Source organism: Arachis hypogaea, chromosome 19 (assembly GCF_003086295.3).
Source record: "Arachis hypogaea cultivar Tifrunner chromosome 19, arahy.Tifrunner.gnm2.J5K5, whole genome shotgun sequence".
Lineage (NCBI taxonomy): Eukaryota > Viridiplantae > Streptophyta > Magnoliopsida > Fabales > Fabaceae > Arachis > Arachis hypogaea.
The window spans coordinates 84,775,348-84,790,663 of record NC_092054.1 but is presented as its reverse complement, the minus strand read 5'-3'; the positions used below and the strand labels follow the sequence as shown (position 1 = coordinate 84,790,663).

At 38.1% G+C, this 15,316-nt stretch overlaps 1 non-coding gene across 1 annotated transcript; it reads right to left on the bottom strand.

Annotated features, from left to right (window-relative positions):
• Positions 1–14,878: 14,878 nt before the first annotated feature.
• On the bottom strand, positions 14,879–14,985 carry LOC112780444 (small nucleolar RNA R71). Its single transcript, XR_003191281.1, has one exon. It is a non-coding gene; the product is annotated as a small nucleolar RNA R71 (small nucleolar RNA).
• Positions 14,986–15,316: the final 331 nt, after the last annotated feature.

Here is a 15,316-nt window from a genome sequence, read left to right as displayed (position 1 = left end):
TTGCATAAGTGAACATTTTCGTGCAATTTCAAAATTGGAATTGGAATTTTGCAACTGACGTGGACGCGCACCTGCCGCGCCTGTGCCGATGGAGTAAAAGTGGTGATGGACGCAGACGCGTACAAGATGCTGGAACGCAGAGTTGATATATTGCTATACACACGCAAGCGCACAAGGCACACACGCGTACATAGCATTCATAGTGCGAATGGAGTGTTCAGTTAATGAACGCTGCTCAAGGATGCGCTCGCGCCGATGATGAGGAATGCCAGCGATGCGCAAGCACACAAGGCGCGCACACGTACATAGCATTCATAGCGCGAACGGAGTGTTCAATTAATGAACGCTGCTCAAGGACGCGCTCGTGCACAGTTCGTGCTCGCCCCAATGATTAGGAATGCCAAGGACGCGCACGCACCAAGGACGCGTCCGCGTGGTTGCCCGAACTCTCCATTCTCTAAATGAACGCAACATTCTCCTGGGAGCAGAATTGTGGTTCAATTTAGCTGATTCCAAGCCCATTGAAGCTCCAAAGCAAGCAGAGCCCATTAACATCACTCAAAGGCACAAGAGATAGTTAGAATAGGAATTTCATTTGATTTGTAATTTGTTTGCAATTTCATTTTTATTTTGTAAAGCCTATATAAAGGCATCAGTTGCATTTTAAAGAGGGGAGATCGGTTAGGCTACAATAGTAGTAGGCAGCAGTAGGAGTAGGAGTAGGATAGAATAGAAAGCTCTCTTTGATACACTTTTATTCTTCTGCACTTTTACATTTCAAGTATTGAATTCAATTTGGCTTATGCAATTTTAGTTTTTGATAATCTTCTGCTACAATTTCTTTATCTGCAACTTTACAATTCTGTTCATGATTCTGCCTGCTTTAATTTTCCTGCAATTTAAATTTCCTGTTACTTGTTCTCAAGATCTCTTTGATTGTTTGATTTACTGTCTTCTTTAAATTCCCTGCGCCTAATTCCCTTTACATTTGCTGCACTTTATATTTCTTGCTCTTTAAGATTCAGTCACTTTACTTTCTGCAATTTAAATTCCCTGCAATTTACATTCAGCTGATCAATTCTCATTCAATTCAATACTGTCTGCTTGATTAAACTGATCACTCACTAAAGTTGCTTGATCCCTCAATCCCTGTGGGATCGACCTCACTCTTCTGAGTTATTACTACTTGATGCGACCCAGTACACTTGCCGGTGAGTTTGTGTAGAATCGTTTTTCCCTCATCACCTAAGCAGCTCAATCTAAGCTGTCCCTAACCATGTGCTTGTGGCTTGAAGGTGTCAAGTGAAAAACTTGAGACTGAGCGGTTAAAGATGTGGTCCAAAGCAAAAAGAGTGTGCTTAAGAACTCTGGACACCTTTATCTGAGGACTCTAGCAAAGCTGAATCACAATCTGAAAAGGTTCACCCAGGTAAAGTGTCTGTGGGATGAATGTATCTGGTGGTAATACTGGAAAACAGAGTGCTTAGGATCACGGCCAAGACTCAGAAAGCTGTGTTCAAGAATCAAAATAAGCTGAACTAGGAGAGTCAATAATATCATCTTGATTCTAAGTTCCTAAGGATGCCAACATCTCTGAGTTTCAATGGATAGTGAAATGCCAAAACTATTTAGAAGCAAAAAGCTACTAAGTCCCGCTCATCTGATTTTAACTAAGCTTCATTTGAAACTTAGAAATTTATTGTATCTTTATTTTCTTTTGTATCCTACTGTGTTTTTAGTTTCTTGGGGACAAGTAATGGTTTAAGTTTTGTGTTGTGATGAGCGGATATTTTATACACTTTTTGACATCATTTTCATATAGTTTTTAGTAGTTTTTATTTAGTTTTTATTGAGTTTTTATAGGTTTTAGTGTTAAATACACATTTCTAGATTCTATTATGAGTTTTTGTGTTTTTGGGCAATTTCAGGTATTTTCTGGCTGAAATTGAGGAGCTGGAGCAGAAGTTTGATTCAGAGACAAAGAAAGCACTGCAGATGCTGTCTAGATCTGACCTGCCTACATTTGGAAGAGCTTTTCTGGAGCTACAGATGTCCAAATAGAGCGCTCTTAACGGCTATGGAAAGCTGACTTCCAGAGCTTTCTAGCAATATATAATAGTCTATACTTTGCTTTGGATTAGAAGCCCCAAAACTAGCATTTAACGCTAGTTACTAGCCCCCTTCCAGACTTCCAGAGCCCAAAGAGCAGAGCCCAACGTCCAAAGGCCCAGAGAGGACCCCCTAGCTGGCATTCCATGCCCAAGGAGCCTCATAGCACGTGGATCTCATTAAAGCTCAGCCCAAACACTCATCAAAAGGGCCTCAGAAGTGGACTTTAGCACTAAATAGACTGTTTTACCCTTACTAGTCATCTGTTTAGTATTTAAGGGATTAGATTCATGTAATTTAAAAAGAGAATCAACATATCACACTTATCATACGCCTCCTACTGAGGGAGGTCTGGCATATTTTCGTTTTCTCCAGTGTTTTTATCTTCAGTATGAGTTTCTAAACCTCCTAGGTTGAGGGGAAGAGCCCTGCTGAGTCCTATGAATTCATAAAAGTACTATTTCTTCTTCTTCGACCCATGTCTGATCTATCTCTAAGATGTATATTCCGATCTTCATCATGTTGAATAGGACGATCTAACAAATTGGCTCTGTTTATCACATCAAGACGAACGTGCCTGACAAACACGCACGTCTACTTGGGTTCATGTGAGTACCTGGAAGAAAAGCATGAGCCAACAGCTATGTTTATACATCTCTCAGACGGTCAATCCATGATTTTGTTGGGGACTTCTTGAGACACCAGTTTAGCCGATCTCTGGGGAGATTAAAGTCTCCGTGGTATAGGCTAGAATCAAGAAGCAGCGTTCTCTGATCCAGAAGATTCAACCTTGTCTGTGGCATTTTGAGTAGGATCGCCAAGAGAATGGACTGCTATGCGCTTCACCCTTCATCAGATTGAATATCACGACCACTAACCATGGCCGTGTTCATTCTGTAGCAGAGGAGATCAATGACCATGGGCAATGGCTTTGATCACTTACAGCCTGCCATAGAAGAAGATCATTCACAAACAAAGAAGACAGTAGTACCAGAGTTACTTCAGAAAGAGAAAGCAACTCCAACTCTCAACCCTATTCCCATTATTACTATTCTCAGCATATAATTCCTAATAGCTAACTTTTTAATAGTGAATTCCTTCTGATTTTGCCTGGCTAAGATTTGCAAGACAACCATAGCTTGCTTCAAGCCACAATCCTCGTGGGATCGACCCTGACTCGCTCAGGTATTACTTGGACGACACACTGCACTTGCTGGTATTGCTGCTGTTGTACGAAATAGTGTTGGTTTTGCTTACACGCACATCAATAGTGTATAACCTCCAAGGCATATTGTGATTAAAGAATTGGAAGAAGTGGGGCAAGCACCAAAGCCCCCTATTTATGATGATTCTGCATTAGCATATGATCCTTTTGAGTTTGATGAATCTTTCCCCATTGAGTTTGAGATTGATGTTGAGGTAGATTTCACTCAACCCCCAAGATATGATTTGAGTGATGGGGAAGAGCTAGAAGACATTGGTGAAGAAGCATGTGAACTTGAGGAAGCTTGGCAAGAGGTAGAGCTTGAAGAACCTTGCCAAGTGGTAGAAGCCCCTAGAAGAGGATGGATAGGAGTGGAATGTGCTTTATCAAGGTCATTGGAAACTTCTCTACCTAGGCAACCATCTAATCCTTCATTTGAGTGGGTAAACCTTATCACTTTTAGCTTTATTATCCCACTTGAATTTGGTTTGCTTGAAATAGATGGCTAACTTAGGGAACTTTTTGGAATAAATCATAAGAGAAGGATGTTTAGTGGTTGGCGTTATAAATCTAGGCTCAATATGGTTGGAAGCTCAAAATTGAGGAGCAAGGGTTGGACTAGTGCTTAAATGGATGGGTTTAGGAGGATCGTTTAGTGCCTAAGTGAGAGTTCGGCTTGCTTATTACCCAATTAGAACTATGATGATCAACTTGAAGATGGGTGTGAAAACAAAGTGTGGGATCTCGGATTAGAAAAAGAGGATCAATTTTGGGAGCTCATGGTTTGTGAACTCCATCAAAGCATTGGTGGGAGTTCAAGGATGAATTCAAGCACAAGCCACCTTGATGAGAGCACCCCATAAGTCCAACTTAAGGACAATAAATAAAAGTGCTAGGTGGGAGATACCCTACCATGGTAACGTCTTTTCACTTTTCTCTTTTGTATATATTGGTAAAATTTGTTTAATGTCGTGTTTTGTTTAGTTAATTGAGTTTATTTGGGATTCTAGTAGGTTAAATAAGGTTTTATGGTGTTTTGATAGCTGTTTCGATGTTTGGAATGCTTGGTTTGGTGCAAGAAATTGGAAAATTTTGAAAAACATAGCACTCAATCACGCGTACGCATCACCCACGCGTACCCGTGACCCCCAAGTTTCCAACCACTCACGCGTATGCTTCGTCCACGCGTACGCGTGACACTTAAAATTTTCAGGCCCAGTACAAAAACCAGAGAGTTGTGTGCGTAGTGTGCTGAAATTGTGCCTCTAGTACAATTTTGACCCACGCGTATGTGTGACCCACGCATACGCGTCATTTGCCTCTCTACACTATCACACGTGCGCATCGACGATGCATGCGCATCGCACCCCAAATCTGCCATGCACTCGTACACGTGACCTGACGCGTACGCGTGACCCCCCACTCCTGTTTCACTACTCTTCTTTTCTTCTCTTCTTCCTATTTCTTCTCTTCTCTTCTTCTATTTCCTTCCTCCAGTCATCAACCACCACTACCATGAACCATCTAACACCATTCCTATGTGTTAGTTAGTTAGCTTAATTTTTGTTTAAGGTGATAAGTGTTGGATTGTTAATTTGAATTGCTGTTTCTTAATGATGAAATTGTTCATTGTTGGGTTTCTTTATTGAGGTTATATTTGTTGCTTGGTTTTGAGTTCTTAATGCTTAATTTTGTGCATACCAAGTACTTGCACATTGCCTTCAAGCTTCACAAATCTTTTGAATTGCATGTTTTGGCCACCATGTGATTTGATTTCTTTATCTATGATGAGGCAATCGTCTATTGTCCATGCATTTTTTTGTTAGGTGATGCTTGTTTATGATTGACCCTTATTCACATCACCTATTTCATATATTGAGATTTTGGAATTGTGGAATTGGGTCAAAAGCTTACCTAGTGACATATTTTTGAGCTTTGTAAAGCTTTGTAGACCATGCTTGCTATGTTATTGAGTTTAATTTCTATCTTCTTTTTCCTAAGTTCCATAGCACCCATGTGTTCCACCTCTATGTCACTTAGGTATTGCAGATAAAAACTTCAATATGTGTCATTGTTTGATGTGTGAGCTTTATATTTTATTTTGTTCATTAAAGTTTACTTACACATCAATCAATGTCCATTCATTATCCAATTCACAATTGCTTAATTCTTGCTTGAATGTTTTCATGCTTCTTTATTACTTGTTTGTTTATCTTATTTTACAAGTTTTCTTTAAAGTATTTAAAGCACACTAAAATGAGTGAAGCGTATGCTTCTTTTGTGTAGTTGTGATATAGCTTTTAAATGCTAGTGGTGTATTCTAAACCGCATGCAACTTAGAACTCACACATCATCCTCCTTAATGTCACAAACTGAGTCACTCACTTCATTTTAGTGATTCTTACCTCATTCCAACAATCTATGCTTCTTTGCTTGTGCATTTACTTGTCTTACCTTCCAGTTTTCTATCTTTCAGGACGATTCATCATAAGCAAAAAGCAGAAGCGGGAAAAAAAGAACACGTAGCAAGCAGTTGATCCACCAGCTGAAGGTGACAATCCGGAAAGTCGTCGTACCTCCTTGCTCATCTTTGAATGCACTGAGGACGGTGCAAACTTTTAAGTGTGGGGAGGTCGTCCGACCGATCGGCCATCTTTGGGTGGCAAATTTCTAATCCCAGCACTTTCGCATTTCATTTTTAGGTCTTTTAGAATTTTAGTTGCATTTTCTTAGTTTGCATATATATAATAAGCTTAGCCAAAATAATGAAATTTTCCAAGGATTTTATCTATAGGGCACCCCAATTGATTTGAAAAAAAAAATTTTAGAACTTGCTTGAATTATACATTTTGAAACATGTTTTTTTGAGCTAAGAACACATAAGCATGTGAGTTTTGAGCCTAATTGTGTGGTTACATCATATAACCACTATTTTCATTATTGTGTGTATTATTCTCTTTCTATGATTGTAATCTTTGATTTGTTTGATTTTTTATGTCCATTATTTTGTGTATGAATGCACTTATATGATTGAGGCCATCGTTTCAAATAGCTCACTTACCCAAATAGCCTTATCTTTTATCTACCATTGTTAGCCAACTTTGAGCCTATGCTAAACCCCTTTTGTTCTTAATTTTAGCACATTACAAGTCTTAAAGTGGAAAATAATAAATGTCCCTTGTTTGGATCTTTGATTAGCTTAGGCTAGTGAGAGTGTGTATCATTTAAGAGGGAGAAGCTTGGGAACATTGGGTAGAGATAAAAGGGTATTTTATAGTTTTGTTAAAAATTTTAGAAATTTGGTACATACTCATGCATTAAATGTTAAACCATATGCATTAATTCTCTTGTATATATGTTTAGTCTAAATAAAATTAGAAAAACAAAAAGAAAAAGAAAAAAATAGAAAACAAAAAAAGAAAGAAAAAGAAAAGCAATAAAAAAGGGACAAAATGCCCCAAAGTAAAGTTCAATAATAATCAATGCATATGGGATGTAAATTGAAAAGAGAATGCATGAGTATGTGAAAAAGTGAGAATTATGGGTAGTTAGGTTAGCTTTGAAATTGTATAAGTTGTCATAGCTTAGGTGGGAAGCTTAGGTTAATCAAAGATTCAAATTTCAAGCTCACTTGACTAAATACAATCCTACCTTTACCCTAACCCTATTACAACCTATGGATAAGTCCTCATGATATTTGTATACATGCATTGAATAATTGTTCATTGTTAGATGAAAAATAAATCTTGGAAAGCATGATTAGAGGAGAATTGAGTGAATCAACCCTATACACTGGAGTGACTAGAGCGGATACACATCCGGTGAGGGTTCGATTGCTCAATTACATGTTCTCACCTATGATCATCTCCTTTCTTGCAAGTTGTTAAAATCTTTTCAATAACTCAATTCAATTGTGGGTTTGATTTGATTGCTATTGTCTTAGCCCTTATGTTCATACAAGTTTCCTTGGGGATTGATTTATTTTGACCAAGTAGTTACATTCATTTAGATAGATTGCATGTAGGTAGATTGCATGTAGATAGTTTGCATTGAATAAATGTTAGTACACTTTGTCTCTTTCTTGAGTTTAGCATGAGAACATGCTTAGTTTAAGTGTGGAAAGATTTGATAAACTCCAATTTTGTGGTTTATCTTGTATTCAATTTAGGAGATTTTATAAACTTTTCTCACATTTATTCAATGAAATAGCATGGTTTTTGTAATTCTCCCTAATTTGTGCTTAAGAGTGAAAACATGCTTTTTAACCCTTAAAATAGCTAAATATAATTCACTTTAATTCCATTCGATGCCTTGATATGTTTGTTAATTAATTTTAGATTCATAAGGCAAGTATTGGATAGAAGAAGTGAAGAAAAAAGCATGCAAAGTGGAGAATTCATGAAGAAATGAGCATTTGGAGAATTGAAGGCCACGCGCACGCGTCACCCACACATATGCGTGAGGAGGAAATTTGCCAGCGACGTGCACGCGTGACGCTAATCACGTTACCTCATTAAAGTGAATTTGCTGGGGGCAATTTCTGAGCTTTCCAGGCCCAAATTCAACTCATTTCTGAAGATATTTGATGCAGAACTCAAGATGGGTCAAGGGGGAGCAATTAGATTAGCTTAGGATCATGCTTTAGGTAGTTTCTAGAGAGAGAAGCTCCCTCTTCTCTCTAGAATTAGGGTAGATTTGTGGTGGATCTCTTCTAGTTTTAGTTTTTAATTCTTGCTTTCAATTAGTTTTTCTTGCAAAGAAATTACATCTTTGCTCTCTTAGTCCTTTTTGATAATTTCTCTTTTATACCTTTGTTTAGTTTATGAACACTGTTTTTGGATTTGGATTTTCTTTAATGCAATTTTATGTTTTCATGTCATTGATGTTTAATTGAGTTCTTAGTATTGTTTCCTTACAGTTGGTAGTTGTAGATTCATTATTCTTGTACTTTTATAATTCTTTCCTTTTATGCCTTTCAAGTGTTTGACAAAATTCTTGGTTGGATGTTAGAGTAGCTTTTTGAGCATTCTTGGCTTGGAAAGAGAAATTAGGCAATCATGAGTCATTAATACCCAACTTATGTTGGTGATATAGAGTTGTTAGTTAATATGGTTTCCATTGACTCTAATCTCTTGTTAATTCAATTAGTAAGTTGATTAGGACTTATGAATTGAGATTAACTTGTCTTATTTGACTTTCTCTCAATGTGAAGATAATATTGTACCTTCTCCTGATGATGGAGATGACAAAATAGGATTAGCTCTTGATAATTATTGTGTTATGATTAATGACTAGAAAAGAAAGCCTTGATTCTCAATCCTTGCCATGAATGTCTCTCTCTTTAATAATTGCTTTCTTTAGTTGTTTGATTTACATTTCTTGCCTTTTTAATTTCTTGTCTTCTTATATGCAAACCACCCCTTGGATACCATAACCAATAATATGCATACCTCACTATAATTCCTTTGAGAGACTGATAAACCCCGATTTTGTGGTTTATCTTATGCTTATTTTGGGGAATTTTATCTCATTTTCCTACATTTATTCAATGAAATAGCATGATTTTGCAATTCTCCCTTGGTTTGTGCTTAAATGTGAAAACATGCTTTTTAGGCCTTAAAATAGCTAAATTTAATTCACTTTAATTCCATTCAATACCTTGATATATTTTTTAAGTGATTTCAGGTTCATAAGGCAAGTATTGGATGGAAGAAGTGAGGAGAAAAGCATGCAAAGTGGGAGAACTCATGAAGAAATGAAGGAACCGTAAAGTTGTCAAGCCTGACCTCTTCGCACTCAAACGACCATAACTTGAGCTACAGAGGTTCAAATGAGGCGGTTCTAGTTGTGTTAGAAAGATAACATCTGGGGCTTCGAAATGATATAAAATATGCCATATGTTGCTTTGCGTTCAAGGGCGCACACGTGCCATGTACGCGTGTGCGCCAATGGAGCTGCGTGGGTCCACTATTTGCACTTCGTTGGGGGTGATTTCTAGCTCATTTTGGGCCCAATCCAACTCATTTCTGATGCTATTGAACCCAAGGATTGAGAGGGGAATGAACCAAGTAGTCATAGTTTAGTTTTCATCATGTTGTAGGTAGAATTCTAGAGAGAGAAGCTCTCCCTTCTCTCTATAATTTAGGGTAGTTTAGGTTTAATTTTCTTAAATCCAATTTTCAATTCTTCTTTTGATTTTAATTCTCATTACATTTTAGTGTTCTATTGTCTTAATCTTCTTAGTTTCTCTTGTTAATTTCTTGTTTTGCTCTCTTTTATGTTTATGAACAATTGTTGGATCTTATTTTTCTTTAATGCAATTTTATGTTTCCATGCTCTTTTATGTTCATCTTCATTGTTATTGTTGAATTCCTGCTTATGTTAGTCATGGGTTCCTTTAATTCTTTAACTTGATGATGTTTACTTTTCTTGCACTCTAGGTGTTTGATAAAATGTTTCCTCTAGTTTTTGAGTAGTTTTCTTTGCTCTTGGCCTAGGCTAAGGGAATTGAGTGACCTTGAGTCATTGGGTCTTATTGAATTGGTAATTTGAGAATCCTTGGTGATCAATTTGACACTCATTGACGCCAACCCACTACTAATCTAATTAGTAGGTAGGTTGGGACTTATGGGTTGATGTGATCAAACCTATTTGACGTACTTCAAGCCTAGGAGTAGATATTACGTACTTAAGGCTTTGGAAGTAGACTTAATAGGTTGGCCTCTCATAATTATCAATATTTGGTATGTAGACAAGGATGGTGATCTCAATTACCTATGTCTAGCCAAGAGTTCTTTTCCTTTATTTTATTAGTTCTTATCATTTTACTTTCTTGTCATTTAATTTTTCTTGCCACTTAATTTCTTGCAAAAACATAAAACCAACCCCCTTACTCCCTTCATAGCCAATAATTGAGCACTTCATTGCAATTCCTTGTGAGACGACCCGGAGTCCAAATACTCCGGTTAATTCTTATTGGGGTTTGTACTTGTGACAACTCAAATTTTTGATGTGGGAATTGTTTGTTGGTTTAGAACTATGCTTACAATGAAGTTCTTATTTCTAGAAGAGAAATTCTAAACCATCGAGCAAAACTCATTATCAGAGATGACCCAAGATCTAATACTCTCGCTATTTTTATTGGTTTACATTCGTGACAAATAAAATTAAACTTTGATAGAGGATTAGTTGTTAGTCTAGACTATACTTGCAACGAAGTGATCCAATTTATTCAGGAATTCTAGATCAACATAAAATACTACATCAGGCACATATAAGGTAAGTATCCTCAAACCCTAGTAAATTCCTTGGTTAATTGTGAATGAGCATTAAGTTGGTGCATGTGAATGTGATAATATGTGTTAGGTAATGTATATATGTGATTGAAACTCAATTGAAGAGATTGGATGCTTGTTTATGCCTTGGGGGCTGAGGTTTCAGTGTCGGAGGCTTGTGACCTCACCGATTTGGGTGTTTTTGGCTTAGGGAAGAAATCGGCCACGGTATGGTTTTGGTTTCTTGGATATAATATGTAATGTCTTGTGAAAACTTAGGCTAGAGGATCATAGGATAAGTTGGAATGATAAAGTATGTTAAATGCGTAGCACTTGATGATAATTGTTGTTATGGGTTGAGTATTTGTTGATGATTATTGTTTGTGATGGAACTAGAATGTTAATTGATGATTGAATGATGGTTGACAAGTTGATAATGATGAATATGCATAGATGATGGATTGTTGATGATCTTATTTGTTAATTAAGAAATTTAGGTGTGAGATGGTATAATATTGAAGTACGATTGGTTATGGTATGATGGGGAGATTTTGGTGATGTAAATGGTATATTATGGTATTAGTTTGTATGAGTGGTGTTCCGAGGGTTACCTGAAACTGTAGGCCAATCTCGGATGAGATCTTCTGTACTGGTCGGAGATGACGTGTCTGGCTGGCTGGTGGCGGCCGGAGCTGTTGTGTCCAACTTGTTGGACTGGCTTCACTTCTGATCCTTGATCACCAGAGGGTGGGGGGTACTTGCAAGAGACTTCGATGCTTAAGTTAGCACGGGTATTAAGCAGGTTTATTGTAGAATTAGAGTATGAGTTATACCTGGGTGCTCCAGTGTATTTATAGTGGTTGTAGAGTGACCTTTTCTAGATAAGATAAGTTAGTTATCTTATCTTATCTTTATCTTTGAGTTGAGGTCAGCATATCTTCAAGGGAACCGTCCTTATCTCTATGGGCTTGGAGGGCCGGTGGATTTGGGTTGTGTTCCTCTATTTGGGCCCTTTATTGGGCTTTCCTGTCGATTTGGCCGACCTCTTTGAGAAGAGATCGGATAGTGATGCCAGGGCATTTTGGCCAGTTTCACTGACCTTTTCTTTATGGTTTTAGGGTAGTTTCATGCATTTTCTTAGGAAATAAGCAAGTTTTGGGTAAATAATCACTTACATCTTGATTCAAGCAAACATTGTGAATTTTACATGATTTCATGAGAATTATGCATGAATTAAATGACAAAATTGAATGATGCATGTCTCATAACTTGGATTAGAGCTTTGATGCACTTTATTGCTTGATTTCAGGACAAAGGAAGCAAGGAAGAACCATGTTAGTAGCCACGTTAGTCTAGCTAACATGACCACTAACGTGGAATGGAGGCTAGCTTGCAACGTTAATGAGAAAAGTGATCGCCATTAACGCCTTCGTGAGACATCATAGCCCATGTTAGTTGCACGTTAACATAGTTAACGTGGAAGCTAACGTGGAAGAGAAGTAGAACTCCAACGTTAGTGGTAAAAGTAAGTGCAACTAACGTTCCAAAGTGGCAGCTGGCCACGTTAAGAGTCACGTTAACTCAGTTAACGTGAACTCTAACGTGGATGAGGAAGCTAATGCTAACGTTAGTGACAGTCACCTTTGTCACTAACGTTGGACTAAGCTCATATTTGCCATGTTAAGAGTCACGTTAACCTAGTTAACGTGGACTCTAACGTGGAGGGAGCAAGGAATCACCAACGTTAGTGACACTCACCTTTGTCACTAACGTTGGATTAAGCCACTGAGCCACGTTAGTTGCCACGTTAATTACATTAACGTGGAAGCTAACGTGGAGAAGAGGGATGATGAGCCAACGTTAGTGACACTCAGCTTTGTCACTAACGTTGGAGATGGCTATCAATACCACGTTAGAAGTCACGTTAACCTAGTTAACATGAACTCTAACGTGGGAAGAAGTGGCATTTTGAAGCGTTAGTGACAAAGATAAGTGTCACTAACGCTCTCGAAGATTTGGCAAGCCTACGTTAAAGGCCACGTTAACTATACTAACGTGAACTCTAACGTAGGGAGAAAGGGGTACTCTCAACGTTATTGGAAAAGGTAAACCCCAGTAACGTTTGCGAAGGGCCAAGAAGCAACGTTAGTGGTCACGTTAGTATCACTAACGTTGAAGTTAACGTGGACCATTTTTGGGTTAGGAACGTTAGTGAAAAAGGTGATTGTCACTAACGTTCTCGACCCCACAGTTTCACTTAACGTTAACACCACTAACGCCCCAAGCTAAAGTCCATACCTACTGCACACTTTCTCTGCAAGTAAAGCTAAGCCCACTGAAGAAGATAACTGCTTCAACTCAAGATCCAAAGGCCCATATCCAAGACTTGAAGAAGCAACTAGAAGATCAGAAGAATAATATAAATAGGGAGAACTTTGAACTAGAAAGGGGCTTTTGGGGCATTATTAAAATTACTCTCTGTATTTTTTACTTTCTCTGCAACTTCTAGTTTAACTTTTCAGAATGCATTCTCCATCTTTGTTTTCCATTCCCAAAGCTATGAGCAACTAAACCCCTTTCATTGGGTTAGGGAGCTCTGTTGTAATTTGATGGATCAATAATAGTTTTCATTATTCTTCTTCTTTCTTTTCTCTTGATTTTACTAGAAAGCTTTCAGTCTTCACCCAATTGAGTAGTTATCCTGGAAAAGAAGCTATTCATACTTGGATCTCTTCGGAACCTTGGAAGAAGAATGAAGAGATCATGCTAGAAATGCTTTCTCATGTTGGACCAAATTGGGGTTTGGATGGATATAGTGACATATAATCCTACCAACACTTTGATTTGGAAATACATGTGGTATAATCAGTGATCATACCTCATCTCTTCTCATGAGCAATTGGACCAAGGAATTGGCTATTGATCAAGATTTGAGAGATTGAATTACCAAGGAATTGGAATTCAATCACTTAAGATTGCCAAGTAGATCAATGAATGCATTGATTGAGGAAGAGATGAAAATGAACTTGATCCGGAGGATGCAACATCTCCTAAGCCCAATGAACTCCCCATTTCTGATCTTACCCATTCTCTTTAATTTCTACCAATTTCTTTTATGATCATCTTCCCCATTCCCATTTAAGATTCTGCAATTTATTTTCCGTCATCTATTTTCAGCTCTTTATTTCCAGCATTTACATTTTCTGCTATTTACTTTCCCGTCATTTAATTTCCTGCAACTCTCAAACCAAATTCTGCTTAGCTCAACTAGAACATTCCTCCAATTAAAGTTGCTTGACCAATCAATCCATGTGGGATTCGACATCACTCTTTTGTGAGTTATTACTTGACGAAAATTCGGTATACTTGTCGAGGGAAATCTGTTGAGAGACAAGTTTTCGTGATCAAGTTTATGGCGCCGTTGCCGGGGATTGATTTTGTATCAACAATGATTAAATTGGTGGATAACTAGATTGAGCATTTTCCTTTTGTTTGATTAAGTTTCAACTAAGTAATTTACTTTCAGCTTGAGTTATTTCTTTCCCTTTACCTTTCACCCATTAGTTGTGTTACCTGCATTTTGTTTTAATATTTGGTTCACTGACCCACTAACTGTTTGATATATTGTATCACTCACACTAACAGCATTTCTACAGAAAATATTGTCTGCATCTATCTTTCTTGCTTGTGCCTTATTGGGTGTATGACAGGTAGAAGAAGCAGGGCTTCAACTTCCTTTGATTCTGAACCTGAGAGGACCTTCCTTAGATTAAGGAGGGAAGCAAGAGGGAAGAGAGTAGTTGGTGTTGAGAAAGAGGAGGAGTACTTTAAACCAAACATGGATGAGAATATGGAGAACCATCATGAAGAAGAGGCTCACAACCATGGCAGAGAAGGTCCAGCGCATCAGGCTGGACAAGAGAGAAGAGTTCTGGGTTCTTACATCAACCCAAATCTAGGAAACTATGGAAGTAGCATCCAAAGGCCAACCATACATGCCAACAACTTTGAACTAAAGCCACAGCTCATCACCCTTGTTCAGAACAATTGTTCATTCGGAGGAAGTGTCCAAGAAGACCCCAATCAACATCTAACCACCTTCCTGAGGATATGCGATATTGTGAAGTCTAATGGTGTTCACCCTGACACCTATAGACTACTTCTGTTTCCCTTCTCACTCAAGGACAAAGCATCTAAATGGTTGAAATCCTTTCCAAAGGAGAGTTTAGCAACTTGGGAAGACGTGGTGAACAAATTCTTAGCAAGATTCTATCCTCCTCAACGAATCAACAGGTTGAGAGCTGAGGTACAAACCTTCAGGCATCAAGATGGTGAGACTCTATATGAAGCATGGGAGAGGTTTAAGGACTTGACAAGAAGATGCCCGCCAGATATGTTCAATGAATGGGTGCAGTTGCATATTTTCTATGAAGGCCTTTCGTATGAATCAAAGAAGGCAGTAGACCACTCATCCGGGGGATCTCTGAACAAGAAGAAGACCATTGAAGAAGCCATAGATGTCATTGAGACTGTAGTAGAGAATGACTACTTCTATGCTTCTGAAAGAGGCAACACTAGAGGAGTGATGGAGCTAAACAATGTGGATGCACTGCTAGCTCAAAACAAGCTTATTACCAAGCAGTTGGTTGACCTTACCAAAAAGATGGAGAGGAATCAAGTGGTAGCAATCACCACCTCAGCAGCAGCTCAAGAAGGAGTGAATGAAGAA